This window comes from Solanum tuberosum, unplaced genomic scaffold (genome assembly GCF_000226075.1).
Source record: "Solanum tuberosum cultivar DM 1-3 516 R44 unplaced genomic scaffold, SolTub_3.0 scf00368, whole genome shotgun sequence".
Classification (NCBI taxonomy): Eukaryota; Viridiplantae; Streptophyta; class Magnoliopsida; order Solanales; family Solanaceae; genus Solanum; species Solanum tuberosum.
Window position 1 is genome coordinate 202908 of NW_006239292.1, and position 15068 is coordinate 217975.

Here is a 15068-nt window from a genome sequence, read left to right on the forward strand (position 1 = left end):
TCAAATATATTTTGCATAGCCCTTTGATATGTGGCACCAGCATTCTTTCAACCAAATGACATCACTTTGTAGCAATAAATACCCTTAGGTGTGCGAAATGCAGTGAGTTCTTCATTCTTTGGTGCCATACGGATTTGATTATAGCCAGATAAACCGCCCATGAATGACATTGCCTCATAACTAGTGATGGCATCAATCACCAGCTCCGAAATGGGAAGAGGAAACTCATCTTTAGGGCATGCATTATTGAGATCTCTAAAGTCAACACAAACTCAAATCTGACCATTCTTCTTCCTCACCGAAACAATATTTGAAATCTATGTAGGATATTTGACCTCACGAATAAAACGTGCCTCAATGAGTTTGTTAACTTCATTTTCTATCAAAGGAACCAAGTCTGGCCTAAAACGTCTTTGAGCTTGCTTAACAGGACGAGAACCATTTTTGACTGCCAACTCATGGACCGCTACTTTAGGATTCAATCCAGGCATTTATTTATAACTCCAAGCGAAGACATCCCTATATTTTTTGAGTATATTCATATACGCGATTTCTTCATCAACTTCTAGAAAGGCACTCAAGTAAGTTGGCCTTGGTTCTTCATCAGTGCCAAGGTTAACTTCCTTCATAGGATCTATTGTGGTCTTTACTCCTTCTTCAAGCTTTGGTGGAGCATCCCCAGCATCTTCCTCTTCTAAATGATCATTGTCATTAACAACTATATGACAACACCATACAATATCTTTTAGCTCTTCATCAATCTTCATTTGAGGCAAAGAATCGTGTCCATTCTGGATTGTAACATGATATGAAGAGCCTACACTTTCTTCATCTTCCTCGCGCTCCTTTGTGTAAACCACAGTGTGAGGCTTTGCCTTGAGTTCCTTTTTACATGAAACCACAAGTTCCACTCGTCGCCTTATTCTAGAAGGAATCAAACTTTTGAAATCCTTTCGAATCAAATGTGCAGTAGATGTTGTAACTTTTAAATGACTTCTCAGATTTTTGTAATTCTTTTTCAATGGACCTAACTTCTTAAACACAGAAGTTCTTGCAGTCGATTCTCCAAGTTGATCAAAGACGGAAGGATATTTATTGGGAGTAGTGACCTCATCTTCAAAAGTTATATGGTTATTGCTTGCCTTTCTTATGGAGATGCGAATTAGTAGCGGTTGGCTATAGCCTAGGCCTTCACGTGCTTGCCTAGTTGTATCTTCTGATGGGAATTTCCCTAACATTGATGGCTCATTAAGGTTGTATCCAGCCTTCACAAGTAACTTGTAAGCATTGGGATCAAAACATTCTCTTGTGTGCTTTGTAGGGAGTGCCACATCTCTCACTTGATTTTGAGAGATTGACTTTCCTGGCAGTTTCGAAGACAAGTTTATTGCATCGATCGGTCTGATAGAAGAGTTAGCCCTCTCAATGCATTTTCTTGAAGGTTAGATGATTGACCTTCTTCTTTCTTCACTTTTGGCACATAGCGAAGTCCCGAAGCCAGCTTCTTCTTCGAAGACATGATCTTCCCTTCATTAAGAATTGGACAAAGTTCTTTAGTGTCAACTTTTACCTTTTCGACAGCCACATCAATTCTTTTTCTTATGATATAATCAGACTTGATTGATTTGACATCATTAGATTTTGTCTCTTTAATAACATAACCCTTCAAATAGAATTTTGCATCGGCAAAGTGCGTCTCAACTTCGATGAAAGGATTATCATCTGCAACTATCTTCCTTTCGATCCTGCCTTCAAGATACTTCAAACATTGATAGTAAGAAGATAAGACAATTCTATTCTCGTTTACCCAAGTCCTGCCAAGTAATATATTGTATGAAGTCTTTGCATCGATCACATGCATCCATGCGCTTGATCGCAAATCTTCCATGTGGATCTCTAATTTGATAGAGCTTATGGACCTCTGTCCCCCTTGATTGAATCCTTGTATCAACAAACGACTTTCACTAAATTCTTCAATCGTGATGTCGAGTTCCTTCAATGTGTGGATAGGCAGAATGTTGACTCCAGATCCTTCATCTATTAAGATTTTATTTATCTTTTTCTCTAGCACGTGACCCACTATATACAAAGGACGATTGTTTCACCAAATAGAAGATCATTATCTATAAATGTTACTTTTGTATCACATGCATGTGCTTTTTGGGAAGAAGGTTCAATATATTTTTCATAAGATGAAAGAGACATCATTGCCGAGATTTCCCTTGTTGCTTTTTCTTTATCACTAGGAGACACTTTTGGTGAGGATTCACTAGTTTTTTCTTCTTTGTCAGTAGGAGGCACCTTCATTGTTTCTTCTTTATCAGCATTGAAATATAATGCCTCGACATTGTCTTGAGTAGACTTTATGCCGAACGAACTTGGTAAGAATTCCTCTAGAGTCACATGACGTCGGGGTTTTTGGTAGTGATGCATTTCTACCTTTGCCCTCTTTGGGCGCTTGATTGATTTCTGCTTATCCAATTTCTTCACCATTTTCCTTCAAATCAGTTGCTCGAATGATTCTTTTCGTAAGCTTGACTTGTTGTGTCTTCGCCTAGTCACAGGAATCCAGGCTTCATCACCATCTATATCAACTTCCTACTCCAATGACTCTTATTCATGCTCTTTAGAGATATATACTTGGACCGGATCGAGTAAGCCGAACATGATAGAGATCAGGTTAGAACTAGCCTTCTTATCATCAAGGAAAATTTTATTTTCGTTAACCAATCGTATCACTCTATCCTTGAAGAAAAAACATTTTTCTAGAGGATGACTCACAAGTTTATGATACTTGCAATAATTTGGGTCATCAGCTTTTCCATCTTCATCGGGTTGCTTCATCTCTGGCAAGTCAATGAGCTTTAACTCGAGCAACTCATCAAAAATCTCAGAAACATCAGAGTCCAAGAAGGGATACTTTTTTCCTTGCATCTCCTTTAAAGTCAACTTTTGATTTGAACGTGCTTGGAAAGTCGTTCTCACATTTTGCTTTATGCCCTCATTCGTGGTGAACTTCACAAGTGACACATTAACACTCATGGATTCTTTGTTGTTATTTCTGGGCACAAATTTGCTCCATCTCTTGGGTATTCGCTTTTCTCTTCCTTTGTGAGGATCATGGACAAACATCATATATTTTACGGTAGAGGACATGCTCAACTTGATATCATGAGCACGAGTAGCTAGATTTTTGAAGGATTTTGGTTTTATTCCATGTAAGATGTAAAGGAGCTCCCAGTGCATTCCTTGGATACAAAATTTCAATTGTAAAAGCTTCACTAAGCCTATCTTTGCAATTTATGCTCGCGTTCCTCCATCGATTTATGAAATCTATAACCGGTTCATCCTTTATTTGGCAAGTATTCGTGAGTTCTACCATTCTCACCGTATGCCTTATGCTATAGAAGTGATTAAGAAACTCGTGCTCTAGTTGCTCCCAACAATCAATAGAATTAGGCTCGAGATTCGTGTACCAATTAAAGGCATTTCCTTTTTGAAAGCGGACAAACTATTTGACAAGATGGTCTCCATAGGTTCCAACATTATTACATGTCTCCAGAAAGTGTGCAACATGTTGTTTTGGGTTTCATTTACCCTAAAATTGTTGAAATTTGGGAGGTTGATAACAAGTATACATTTTGAAGTTATCAATTCTAGCAGTGTATGGCTTAGCATACATACGAGAAGACTTGGTGGAGACTTCATACTTATCTTTGATAGTGCCTTCAATAAACTCCTTAAAGCGATCGAGTGGGATCATTCCTTCAGAAGAAACTGACATCTCATTAACAAGCGGTGGTTTCTTCGCAGGATCTCGAATCTCTTGAACTTCAACACCCTTTCCTCGCACATGAATCGCTTCTCCATCTAAAAGTCCTTCCATACTATCCATCAACTTATCAATTCGAGACTCTTGGTGTTATACATGCTTTGTCAATCCTTCAACCAATTTCGTCAGATTTGCGTTGTTCCTCAGAAGAGGAAGCAACAGTCACCATCGTTTGCATGATCATTGGAGATGTAGGAGAGTAGCATGGATTGTTGTGTAAGTTAATCTTCACCGGACTCATGTTACGCGATGCATGTGGAGATGATTCATTAGTTGAATCATAATTCTCCCTTGAGGTAGAGTTCTTGGAACATGATTGCTCAAGTAGAGCCAATGTCTACTTGATCTTTTCAACAACACTGTTTCCTCCTTCTAAAGCATTTGTGGAGGAACTTGCTCCTTTGGAGTCAAAGACCCAAAAACAGGAGTTGATGCGGACGACACTTGAAGTGTTTGTTGTTATAGCGTAGCAACTTTGCTTCTTGTAACAGCTCTAAAACTTCCAAAGGTAACACCAAGAATGTCTTCAACTTCAGTAGAGAACTTAGAGCTAATGGCCTTAGAGTTAGCTGATCAAGAGTTGTTCTTCATGGAAGTCATCTCGATATTCTTTGATGCTTGAAAAGTTGAGATGAGAGGTAAATATTGTCCCACTGGGTGTGCCAGAATTTGTAGACAATAAAATTCGCGTAGAGAAAATAATAATCAAGAACAGAAAAATATTGCAACAATCGTAATTATTTCAAATGCGAGTGTTACAATCTCTATGATTCCTCTGAATTCGCCTTTTCAAATATAAATTCAAGGGCTCTTGAGCTTGATCTTGAATTTGTCTTGAACCTGAACTTGAACTTTATCTTTATCTTTATCTTGACTTTACTTGAATTCAAGGGCTTCGAGCTTGTTCTTGAATCCGATGGTCTTGATCTTGATCGTTTTTGAACTTGAATTGTTGAATTCTTAAACTTGTAGCTTTATAGAGAATTTTATGGCGTTTGTACCACAGATTTTACTCTAGCTTCTTGTTTAGAATTTTTGGTCTTCTTCTGAATTACGAGGACCCCTATTAGTTTTAGAATAGAGGAGTTGCGATTGGAATAGGATTCCCTTCGGCCAATCAGACTTAAGTGACATGGCATATGGGTTATGGAGCGGGCTTGTCATTTTTGACACATGTCATGATTCTATTGGCTTCTTGTTTGGCTTGGCATGCCCACATCATTTGCCCACGTGGCACCAAGATGGGCCTTTAGAATGAGATGAAATTGGGCTTAACAAATTGGTCTCATCTATTGTAGCCCAAATAAATTAATTTAAACTTTAATTAAATCCATATTTATTGGACTTAAATATTTAACCCAATTATATTAATCCATAACATTTATTTGGATTAATATATTTATGAATTTAATATAGTCCGAATCATTTTATAAATTTATATTTAATAAATTTTAAATGATTACAGAGAGTTTGAATTTTAAACTAAAATTAATGTGCATAAAGGGAAGCGAAACTAGAACCAGAAGCAAGTTAACAACCTCAAGCACCCAGTTATAACCACTACACCAACCAAGGCATTTTTTACCTAGGTGTTTGACTTTAGGTTTTATACGTTTCTTCTTAATTTCTATATAAGTATATGTAACAGCATAAATATTTTTGAGCTAAGACTCGAACCATTATTTGTTGTGAGTAAGATTTTACCTAGGAATTGAAATTTTCTTAGGTGTCAAGGTCGCTAGATATAGCACCTCGAGTTCCAAAAAGAACTAAAGAGAAATTCATCCAAGTCATCCGTAAGTTATTTTAAGTTTTGGGTCAACTTCAAACGACCATAACTTTTAGCACATAATGAGTTAGGTGGCCCACAAGATATCAAATCGAAGATCTTTGAGTCCTCTTTCCAACGCCACCAACTTTGCTAAAATATGAGTTCATATGAGGGAGATATGACTGTTTGAGTGCAGCCTCTCTAGATATGGCCTTTTCACCAAACTAAGGAGGGATATTTTAGTCTTTTTCCTTACCCGCACTTAGTCTAAGTGTGAATTACACCCAATTTAGGGTCTAAACTGATTAGAATCAGTTTCATTCACCATCACAATGTTTAGGGCTTTAGAGAGAAGATTCAAGAGGAGAAAAAGTTCAAGGTTCCAAGCGTTCATCCAATTTTTTGCCAAGAACCTAGTTCTTTGAGTTATGTAAGTTCTCATAGTGTTGGGTTCATTCACCCATACACCAAATATGTGATTTTTATCCGTAATTTTTTTTTTTGAGGTTGAATGATTTGAGTTCTTGAAGAGTTCTTGAGGTTTTAGCTTCATTCCTTGTTAATGAAGTCTTGTTGAGTTCTTGAGGTGAGGATCTTGCGAATGAGTGATTGTTTTTGGTATGTTTTGATTGGGGTTTTGATCTAAGTGTGTTTAGTATATGAATTTAAGAGAATTTGGACGAAATCATTCGAATCTAGATGAGGTAGGGCTGTAAAATTGAAAAAAAAATCATTGGAATGATCTGGGGAGAGGGTGGCACGGCACGATCCAGATGCGCCAAGGGGGGTGGCATGGGGAGCCTCATTGAGCCAGGGAAGGGGTTCTGAAGTTTAGGGGCTGGCTCCCCGCGCCACTCATTGCGCTAGGGTCGCCAGGTCCCCTACTCTTCTTCCTTTCTTTCCGTTTGAGTTCTGTTAAACCATGTCATCGATCACTTCTTGATCTTACTATCCAAACTAAATCTAATCATCGAGAAATCCTATTTATCATAATTATGATCCTTGAATTCATAATTTATATTCGAGGTAGAGTTGAGAGTAAAGTTTGAGAAAGTCCCTTTGAGTCTTTTGTAGGAATCTTCTATAATTACTTATAATTGTTTCAAGACTCGAGTAAGTGAGTATGAGAATGAAGAGAGTGTATTCATGAGCCTACATAATTATTGATATCCTTGAGTCGAGTCGTTCATGCCCATAAATTCTGCAAGAACCCCATAAATTGAGTATCTTTAAGAGGAGTAGTATCTTCGAGTTCTAAGTTATTGAATATTGAGTTCCTAATCCTTTTTTAAACTATATTTCATAATTATGGATTACCATATGTTATACATGGAGGTCCTTGAGTTGAGTTGTTCATGCCCATAATTTCGCATGAACCCTATGAGTCGAGCATTCTTGAGATGAATAATATCTTTGAGTCCTTGAGTTCTAGAATTGTTGAGTTCTAATTATAAAGTCCTATATATGGTTATTGAAAACCTTGAATTGAGTCGTTCACGTCCATAATTCGGCATGAACCCTATTTTGAGAAATCTTTTACAAATTATTTATAATTTGTTTTAAGACTTGAATAAATGAGGATGAGGATGAGGAGAGTTGAGTTTCATTTTTCAAAATGAATATATGGGAACTAAGTATTCCCAAGAGTAAATGTTTTTACAGTTAAAATGAGAGGAAACTTCGATTTCCAAATGAGTTCATGAGGAGTTTTGAACACTATCTCTTTTAAGAGAACCTTTTGAGTAATAATCTCAAAGTTTGATGATGATGAAATATTTTTAAACATATGAGCATGAGTTATATTATTGGGAGTAGTATTGAGCACCGATATGGGGACGAGTACAAACAACTCTAAGTCCTCATAAACCATGTATGCCAACATGGGTAAAAAGGGTCATACTTTTTAGATGATTTTCTTATTTCTTTTAAAACATATCTTAGTGGATCCACTTAGTTGAGGATGTCTTCTACTCTGACAAGGTATAGGACAGTTCTGGCAGCGTGGGCGAGATGTTGTATCATCATATAGCTCATAGTGATGGTTGTCGGTTAGAGAATCTCCCAAGTAAGAGTTATTATTGTATTTTTACATACAATTGAGTCATTATTGTATCTCTACATACAATTGAGTTGTTATCTACTGTTTTAAAAGCTTTCCATATATTGCATCTTTTCTTGTTGCTTTATCCTTGAGTATCTTGAGTTGAGTATCTTGAGCCGAGTATCTTTAGGTGAGTATCTTACCTTTGAGTTGAGTATTTTATTCTTGAGTATCTTGAGTTGGGTGTCCTATCCTTGAGTGGAGTTTGAGTTGAGTTGAGTGAGTTTGAGGAGATGTAAGTATGTTTCTTTTCTAACAGTTCAAGCTTATGTTTATGCTTTAGAATTCCCTTTACATGCTCGTACATTCCATGTACTGATGTCATTTGGCCTGCATCTTTTATGATCCAGATACATGTATTCAGGGACATCAACAGATGCTCAGTTGATATCATTTGTAATTCTAGTTAGCTTTGGTTAACCTCCTTGCTTCAAGAGGGTTCCATTTTTACTTTCAGTTGTTAGGCTGTCGTGAGTCTTGTCCTGATAATCCTTCTGTAATAGTAGAGGCTTCATAGATAGTTTAAAGGTCGAGGAGTCTATCATAATTTTCTTTGTTGTTGTAATGTTTTGAGTCCATGAGGCATTTAACTAATATTTGTTAAATTATTTTCATATGATTATTGGAGTTGAGTTTGAATTAAGTTTTTTTTGAAGTTATTTTTACATCATGAGTTTTCATTTTGCTTGAGTAAGGCTTCCGCTGAGTAATGAGCCAGGCCAAAGGTTCGCTTGGGAACCATCAATGATTTTTGAGTGTCAGTTACGTGCAGGGTGTAAGCTAGGAGCGTGACAATATATATAGTTCGATACGAGGTTAATGGGTGCTCGAGCACCCATTTGGTATCATGTGGGTCCATCCCTGTCCCAAAGTCCACATCAGAAAATTATTCATCTCATTAACTATCGATATGGGACTTTATCATTCTTTGATACGTCATGCCTAGAGGTAGATATTTGAAGTGTGTACAATTTAATTTGAGGGTCCAGCATTAGATGAATAACTCTAATAACCATGATGCAAATTCAAAAAGGGGAAGAAGATTTTGTATTCCTAATTTAGGATTTTGAGTTAAAAGTGAAGTACATAGAGGAATCCTGAAATATGTATTGAAAAGAATGAATATTGTATACGACTACACTTCCTCGTAAGCTTGTCTATTATAAATTCATTGATTAGTGGATTGTTCATTTGATCCATTCATGAATTGCTTGAATTCATGTGTGTGTATATATATATATATATATATATTCAAGTTGATATAAACCTTTTTGGATAACTATGTATCTACTAGTTTGGACATTTAACATGGTTATCTTTGGGGTAATATCTCAATACTATAAATAGGATATTATTCACCATTTGTAGGACACTTGAATAGAAGAAACGATCTCTCCCCCATCTATATTTATTGTCTTCTTGTCTCTATACTAATATTGTTTTGAGCTTAACTTTATAATACGTTATCAACACAATGTTTCTACTTGTAAAGATATCTCTAGAAAAAATTACCTTTCACGGATACTCGATGCTGAGATTCATTTAGCTGCTAAAGGTCTTGATGCCACCATTACTCAGGAAAATGAAGCATCAAGCCAAAACAAGGCGAAAACTATGATTTTCCTTCTCCATCATCTTGATAAGGGACTGAAGATTGAATATCTAACAGTAAAAAAATCACTTGAATTGTGGACTGATTTGAAGGGGAGGTATGGCCATCTAAAGGCTATAGTATTGCCAATAACTCATTATGAGTGAATGCACTTACGATTTTATGATTTTAAGACCGTAATTGAATATAACTCTGTTGTATTTAGGATAACCTCCCAACTAAAATTATGTAGGGAGACTATAAAGATGAAGACATGTTGGAAAAGACACTTACTTTCATGCCTCAATTGTGATATTATAGTATCAATATCGCAAAAAAGATTTTCGAAAATACTTTGAACTGATCTCATTCTTTCTGGTGGCTGAGCAACATAATGCACATTTAATAAAAAAAACATGAAGTTGGTCCCACTGGAGTTGCTCCTTTATCGAAAGCAAATGTGGTAGAAGCACATGATCAATCTAAAGTGAAAAGAGATAACCATTGAAGCTATAATAATGTGCGGGATGTGGCAAAGACAAGAGATGATACGACAATTGTCGAGGTGATGGTCATAATAAAAGGGATATAGACATGAGTTCTCAAAATAACCCCTCAAAAATAATTGGCATCGTTGTGGCATGAAAGAGCACTTAAAGAGTGAATGTTAGACACCTGAACATTTTGTCAGCAGAATCACATTTGACTCTTAAATATGATGATTGGGTGAGAACATCTCAAAAATATGATAAGAATGTTGAAGCGAATTAAACTTAAGGATAATGTTTTTTTTATGGCCTTAGTGATATTACTCATATGAAAGTTGATGACTTCTTTGGAGATCAAAATTGAAGTTTGATCTTTTAGATGGGGAATGCATTATGTTGCTATTTTTATTAATGTATTTTTAATTATCACGTACTTCTTTTTGTTGAAGTATTTAGATTTTTGTCGTTGGTTTTATTTTGTACTTGTTTTGATGTATTTTTACTTTTATAAAACTTAATAGAAATCTCCAGTCTTCAATTGGATTCAAGATGAGTATTGGACATATGTGTCTTTTTTATAGTGCTACAACTCATACTATATTCAGAGAAAATAAATATTTTTCTAATTTGATTATGAGAATGACATATGTTAACATAATATTAGGTAGTACAAAATTAATTGAGGGCTCTGAAAGAGCGACCATGTTACAACTTGGAGGGACGATGTAGACATTGATAATGCATTATATTGTAGTAAGTCTCAAAGAAACTTATTAAGTTTCAAAGTTATTCGCCAAAATGTATATCATGTTGAGACTATTAATAAAGAAAATGTTGAGTACCTTTACATTACTACAATAAATACAGGAGGAAATTGTGCATGAAAAATTACATGCACTTTCTTCTGGATTGTACTATGTAAGTATTAGAACAGTTGAATCACATGTCGTACTAAACAAAAGGTTTACTAATTTTGATTATTATTTGGTATGACCATTTGAGTCATCCCACTTTTAATATGGTGCGCAAAATAATTAAAAATTCACATTAACACACTTTAAAGAGCCCAAATGTCCTTCAGTCAAAGGAATTCTCTTGTGTTGCTTGTTCTCAAGAAAAATTGATCATCAAATTACCATCAACAGTTAATGTTAGAATTGAACCATCTACGTTTGTAGAATGTATACAAGGTGATATATGTGGACCAATTAACCCTCCATGTGAACCATTAAAATATTATATGATCTTGATAGATGCTTCTACAAGATGGTCACATATGTGTTTATTATCAACTAGAAACATGACTTTTGCATGATCGTTGGCTCAAATAATAAGATTAATAACTCAATTTTCATGCAATAAAGACAATTTGTCTAGATAAATGTTGGTGAGTTTACATCTCAAACATTTAATGATTATTGTATGTCTATTGGAATAACAATTGAACATCCATTTGCTCGTGTTCATAATTCATAATGGTCTAGCGAAATCATTAATTAAACGTCTTTAATTAATTGCTAGACCATTGTATGATAACAACGTTGTCTATGTCTATGTGGGGGCATGCTATTTTTTGCATGCAGTAGCACTTGTGCGCATAAGGTTGATCAATTATCATGAATTCTTCCCAGTACAATTGACTTTTGGTCAAGAACCAAATATTTTCCATCTTAGAATTTTTGAATGTGAGGTATATGTTTTGATTTCTCCACCATAACGCACAAAGATGGACCTCTAAGAAGGTTGAGGATATATGTTGGGTATGAATCTTCTTTAATCATAAAATATTAGGAGCCTATGATTGGAGATTTATTTAAGGCAAAATTTGATGATTGTCATTTAATGAATCAATATACCCAACATTTGAGGGGAGAACATGAGTCATTGGAAAAAAGAGATAGATTGAAATTTATCATCACTATCTCATGTGGATCCTCGAACAAATCAATGTGAGCAAGAAGTTCAAAGAATAATTTATTTACAGAATATTGTGAATCAACTGCTAGATGTTTTATTAATCTTCCAAAGATTAAACGCATATTTCAGTTGCTAATGATCCAGTTCGAGTTGATGTGCCGATGATACAAATTATTAAGACAAATGAGTCTAGACCACGTTTGAACTGTCAAAATGCATATTGAAGAAGATCAAGTAAATCAAAATTCCCACGAACATGTTACAATCGCCCATTATTTCTGCATTCCTCTGATTTAAGTAACATTCAGATAATATTCTTTTCAATGGGTTGAAGTAGAAAACTATTTTATGTGACATAGGTCTATGAGTATTACCTTTCTAGGAAGAAACAAATTGAATATGATTGATGTTTCTTATGTTAAATAGAAAAAATTGCAGAATTGAATAATCACTGTCACTGAAAAAGAGTTAATGCAATATAATAATGCTTTCTTGAATATTAAATTTTGTTGCAAAAGGTATGTAAGATGGTATAATGTATACATATAATAAGTAGATTGTGTGGAAAACATTATATGAAAGGTCTCACAAAATAGATGGATCAAGAACATTCAACATCCATAAGAAAATTGTTATACAAGTTCAAAGAACTTTATTTGCACTAATATTATTTTCAAGAACGGAAGGAAATCAAAGGTTTAAGAAGAACTATATATAATGTGCAATGTGAACTTTGTAAACTGAAAGATCTCATCAGAAAAAAACTTCTATAAGATTGTTGGTTATATATATCCTCAAAATTCTAAAATGGAATGAGGGAATAATACAAGGGAACTTACATAAATCTCACTAGTTTAGGAGCTAATTACTTAGACACACTCTAGTTTGCAATATTACGTATTTTATCAGATTTTGATGCTTCCAGATACGTTCAAATAAATGTATCTTGGATACATGGATCAAATTTAGGTGTAATTTGTTCTAGATACATTTTATCCAAGTGGATTCGCATGTATCTGAAATACATAGCGAATCTCGCTAGCCTCTCTCCCATCTTACCGGCCACTCTTCCATGTATCTGGTATCCAAGATACATGTGAATCACTCCAGAAACATATATTGTATCTAGTGTATATCTAGTGTGATTCACATGTATGAGAGACATACAAATTTCGCTCACTTCCCTCCCCAATCTTGCTCCCTTTCTCCCTAATCTCGCTCACCTCTCTCCCTATTTTTGTGTATCTAATAGCAAAAATGTATGTATCTAAGTGTAAGTTACGTAAAAAAAACTCTTAATTTAGTTATAAGATACGTAGTATTTTGAGTAATAAAAATATATATGATAGTGAAGTATATCTTAGTTTTTGCATAATAAAACTTGTAATGTGCAAATGGTAGATTATAAAAATTACACATAGTAAGGTCAAATAACCTATTTAAGGGGTCAGTCTAGTGCACAGAATGCAAGATAATACTTATACTGTTGCAAAATAGGTCAATTAAATGAGTCAAAATAATCAAGTGAATTAAATGGAGGATTGCTTCAACACTAAAAATCAAAATCAAAATCAAAATCAATTTCGTACCATTCTTAAATAAGACCGAAGGTTCTTCTCATATGGCTAACACAATAGATATCAATATTGCTCAAACAGTCTATAACTTGAATATTTTTACTTAAAATGGCATATGATGAGAAGCTCATTACATATGTGAAAACACAATTTGTTAAGAAAACCAAATGAAAATGAAAAACTAGAAAAAAAGAAGAGAATTTAGGGGTGTATTTCACTCATGTTGTAAGATCGGGGGTATTTAAATTCAGTTAGTAAAGTGAATGAATGTTTTTAAAACTGTCAATAGTTTGAGGATGAAACTAATAATTTACACCTAATTTAGGAGTGTTGTTCAATACTTATGGCAGCAAAGCAGATGTATGTGAAGGGACCACGTTATCAGGAACGTGACATATCAATTGAAGAAAAAGTTGATTGTGGCTGCAAGTTGAAGATTCTCTAAATTTAGGCGCACGCGTCGCAACCACTCTACCAAGTCCGTATAGCATATTATCAAAAAAATTCGAATTCAAATTCATTTTAGTTTAAGGATATTTTAATCCATTGATTATATTATTTGTGCTTGATAAATAGAGTAGTAATTCAATATTCAATGATTACATAGACTTTTGAGAGGCAAGAACAATTGAGATTCGCCCTAGAATTTCATTATTATCTACTTGTTCTACTTATTTGTTATGAAAGCAAAAATTGAAAGACAACCTTGGTTAACTACATCTAAATTCAAAATATTAGGATCCATAAAAATATTTACTTAAAAATGCATAACATACCACAATGCTCGAGCCTCGAGATGAAGACATATATCAAAGCCATTGTTTATTACAATTTCTATTAACCCTAAGTCAACTAAGGATCTATGAGTCGTGTTTTTCAACAACACCAAGATAAATGAGAATATCCTTACCTGACAAACACCGGCAACAACGCCTATAGACATGTCACCGTTGCCAACACATTAGTATGATTCCATAACTTCGCAAATGATACTTTCATTAGGAGCCTCAATTCCAACAGATCTACTGCAATCTAAATTACGACAAAAAAATTAAGCAGTACAGAACTGAGGACCACATCGCCAACTTGATAAAATATATTAGAATTTTAAAAAGATAAAAGAGTAATGAAATTAAAGGGTTTGAACATGATATCCAATGGACTGAAATTAAATATGATGTTAGAAATGAGGTGAATATGGAATTGAAACTTATAGATATAGTGTTGGTACACTTTGTCTTTCAAGTAGACGAATATATTATTCACCATACTCTCCGTTTCCAAACTTCTCTCCTACTCCATATTTCACAAAACATGCAGTTTTCATCGCCAATCCATACGGTTTCTAGTAGGGGTGTACATGATCAGATTGGTTCGGGTTTTTCAAATATCAAATCAAATTATTTGTGTAAAAAATTTTAATTTATAAACCAAACCAAACTAATAAAATTCGGATTTTTTTGGGGTTTTCAACCTCGGGTTGGTTCGGGTTTTTCAAATACCAAACCAAACCATTGTGTCGAATTTTTAAATTTATAAATCAAACCAAACTAATAAAATTCGGATTTTTTCGGGGTTTTCAACCTCGGGTTGGTTCGGGTTTTTCAAATACCAAACCAAACCATTGTGTCGAATTTTTAAATTTATAAATCAAACCAAACTAATAAAATTCGGATTTTTTCGGGGTTTTCAACCTCGGGTTGGTTCGGGTTTTTCAAATACCAAACCAAACCATTGTGTCGAATTTTTAAATTTATAAATCAAACCAAACTAATAAAATTCGGATTTTTT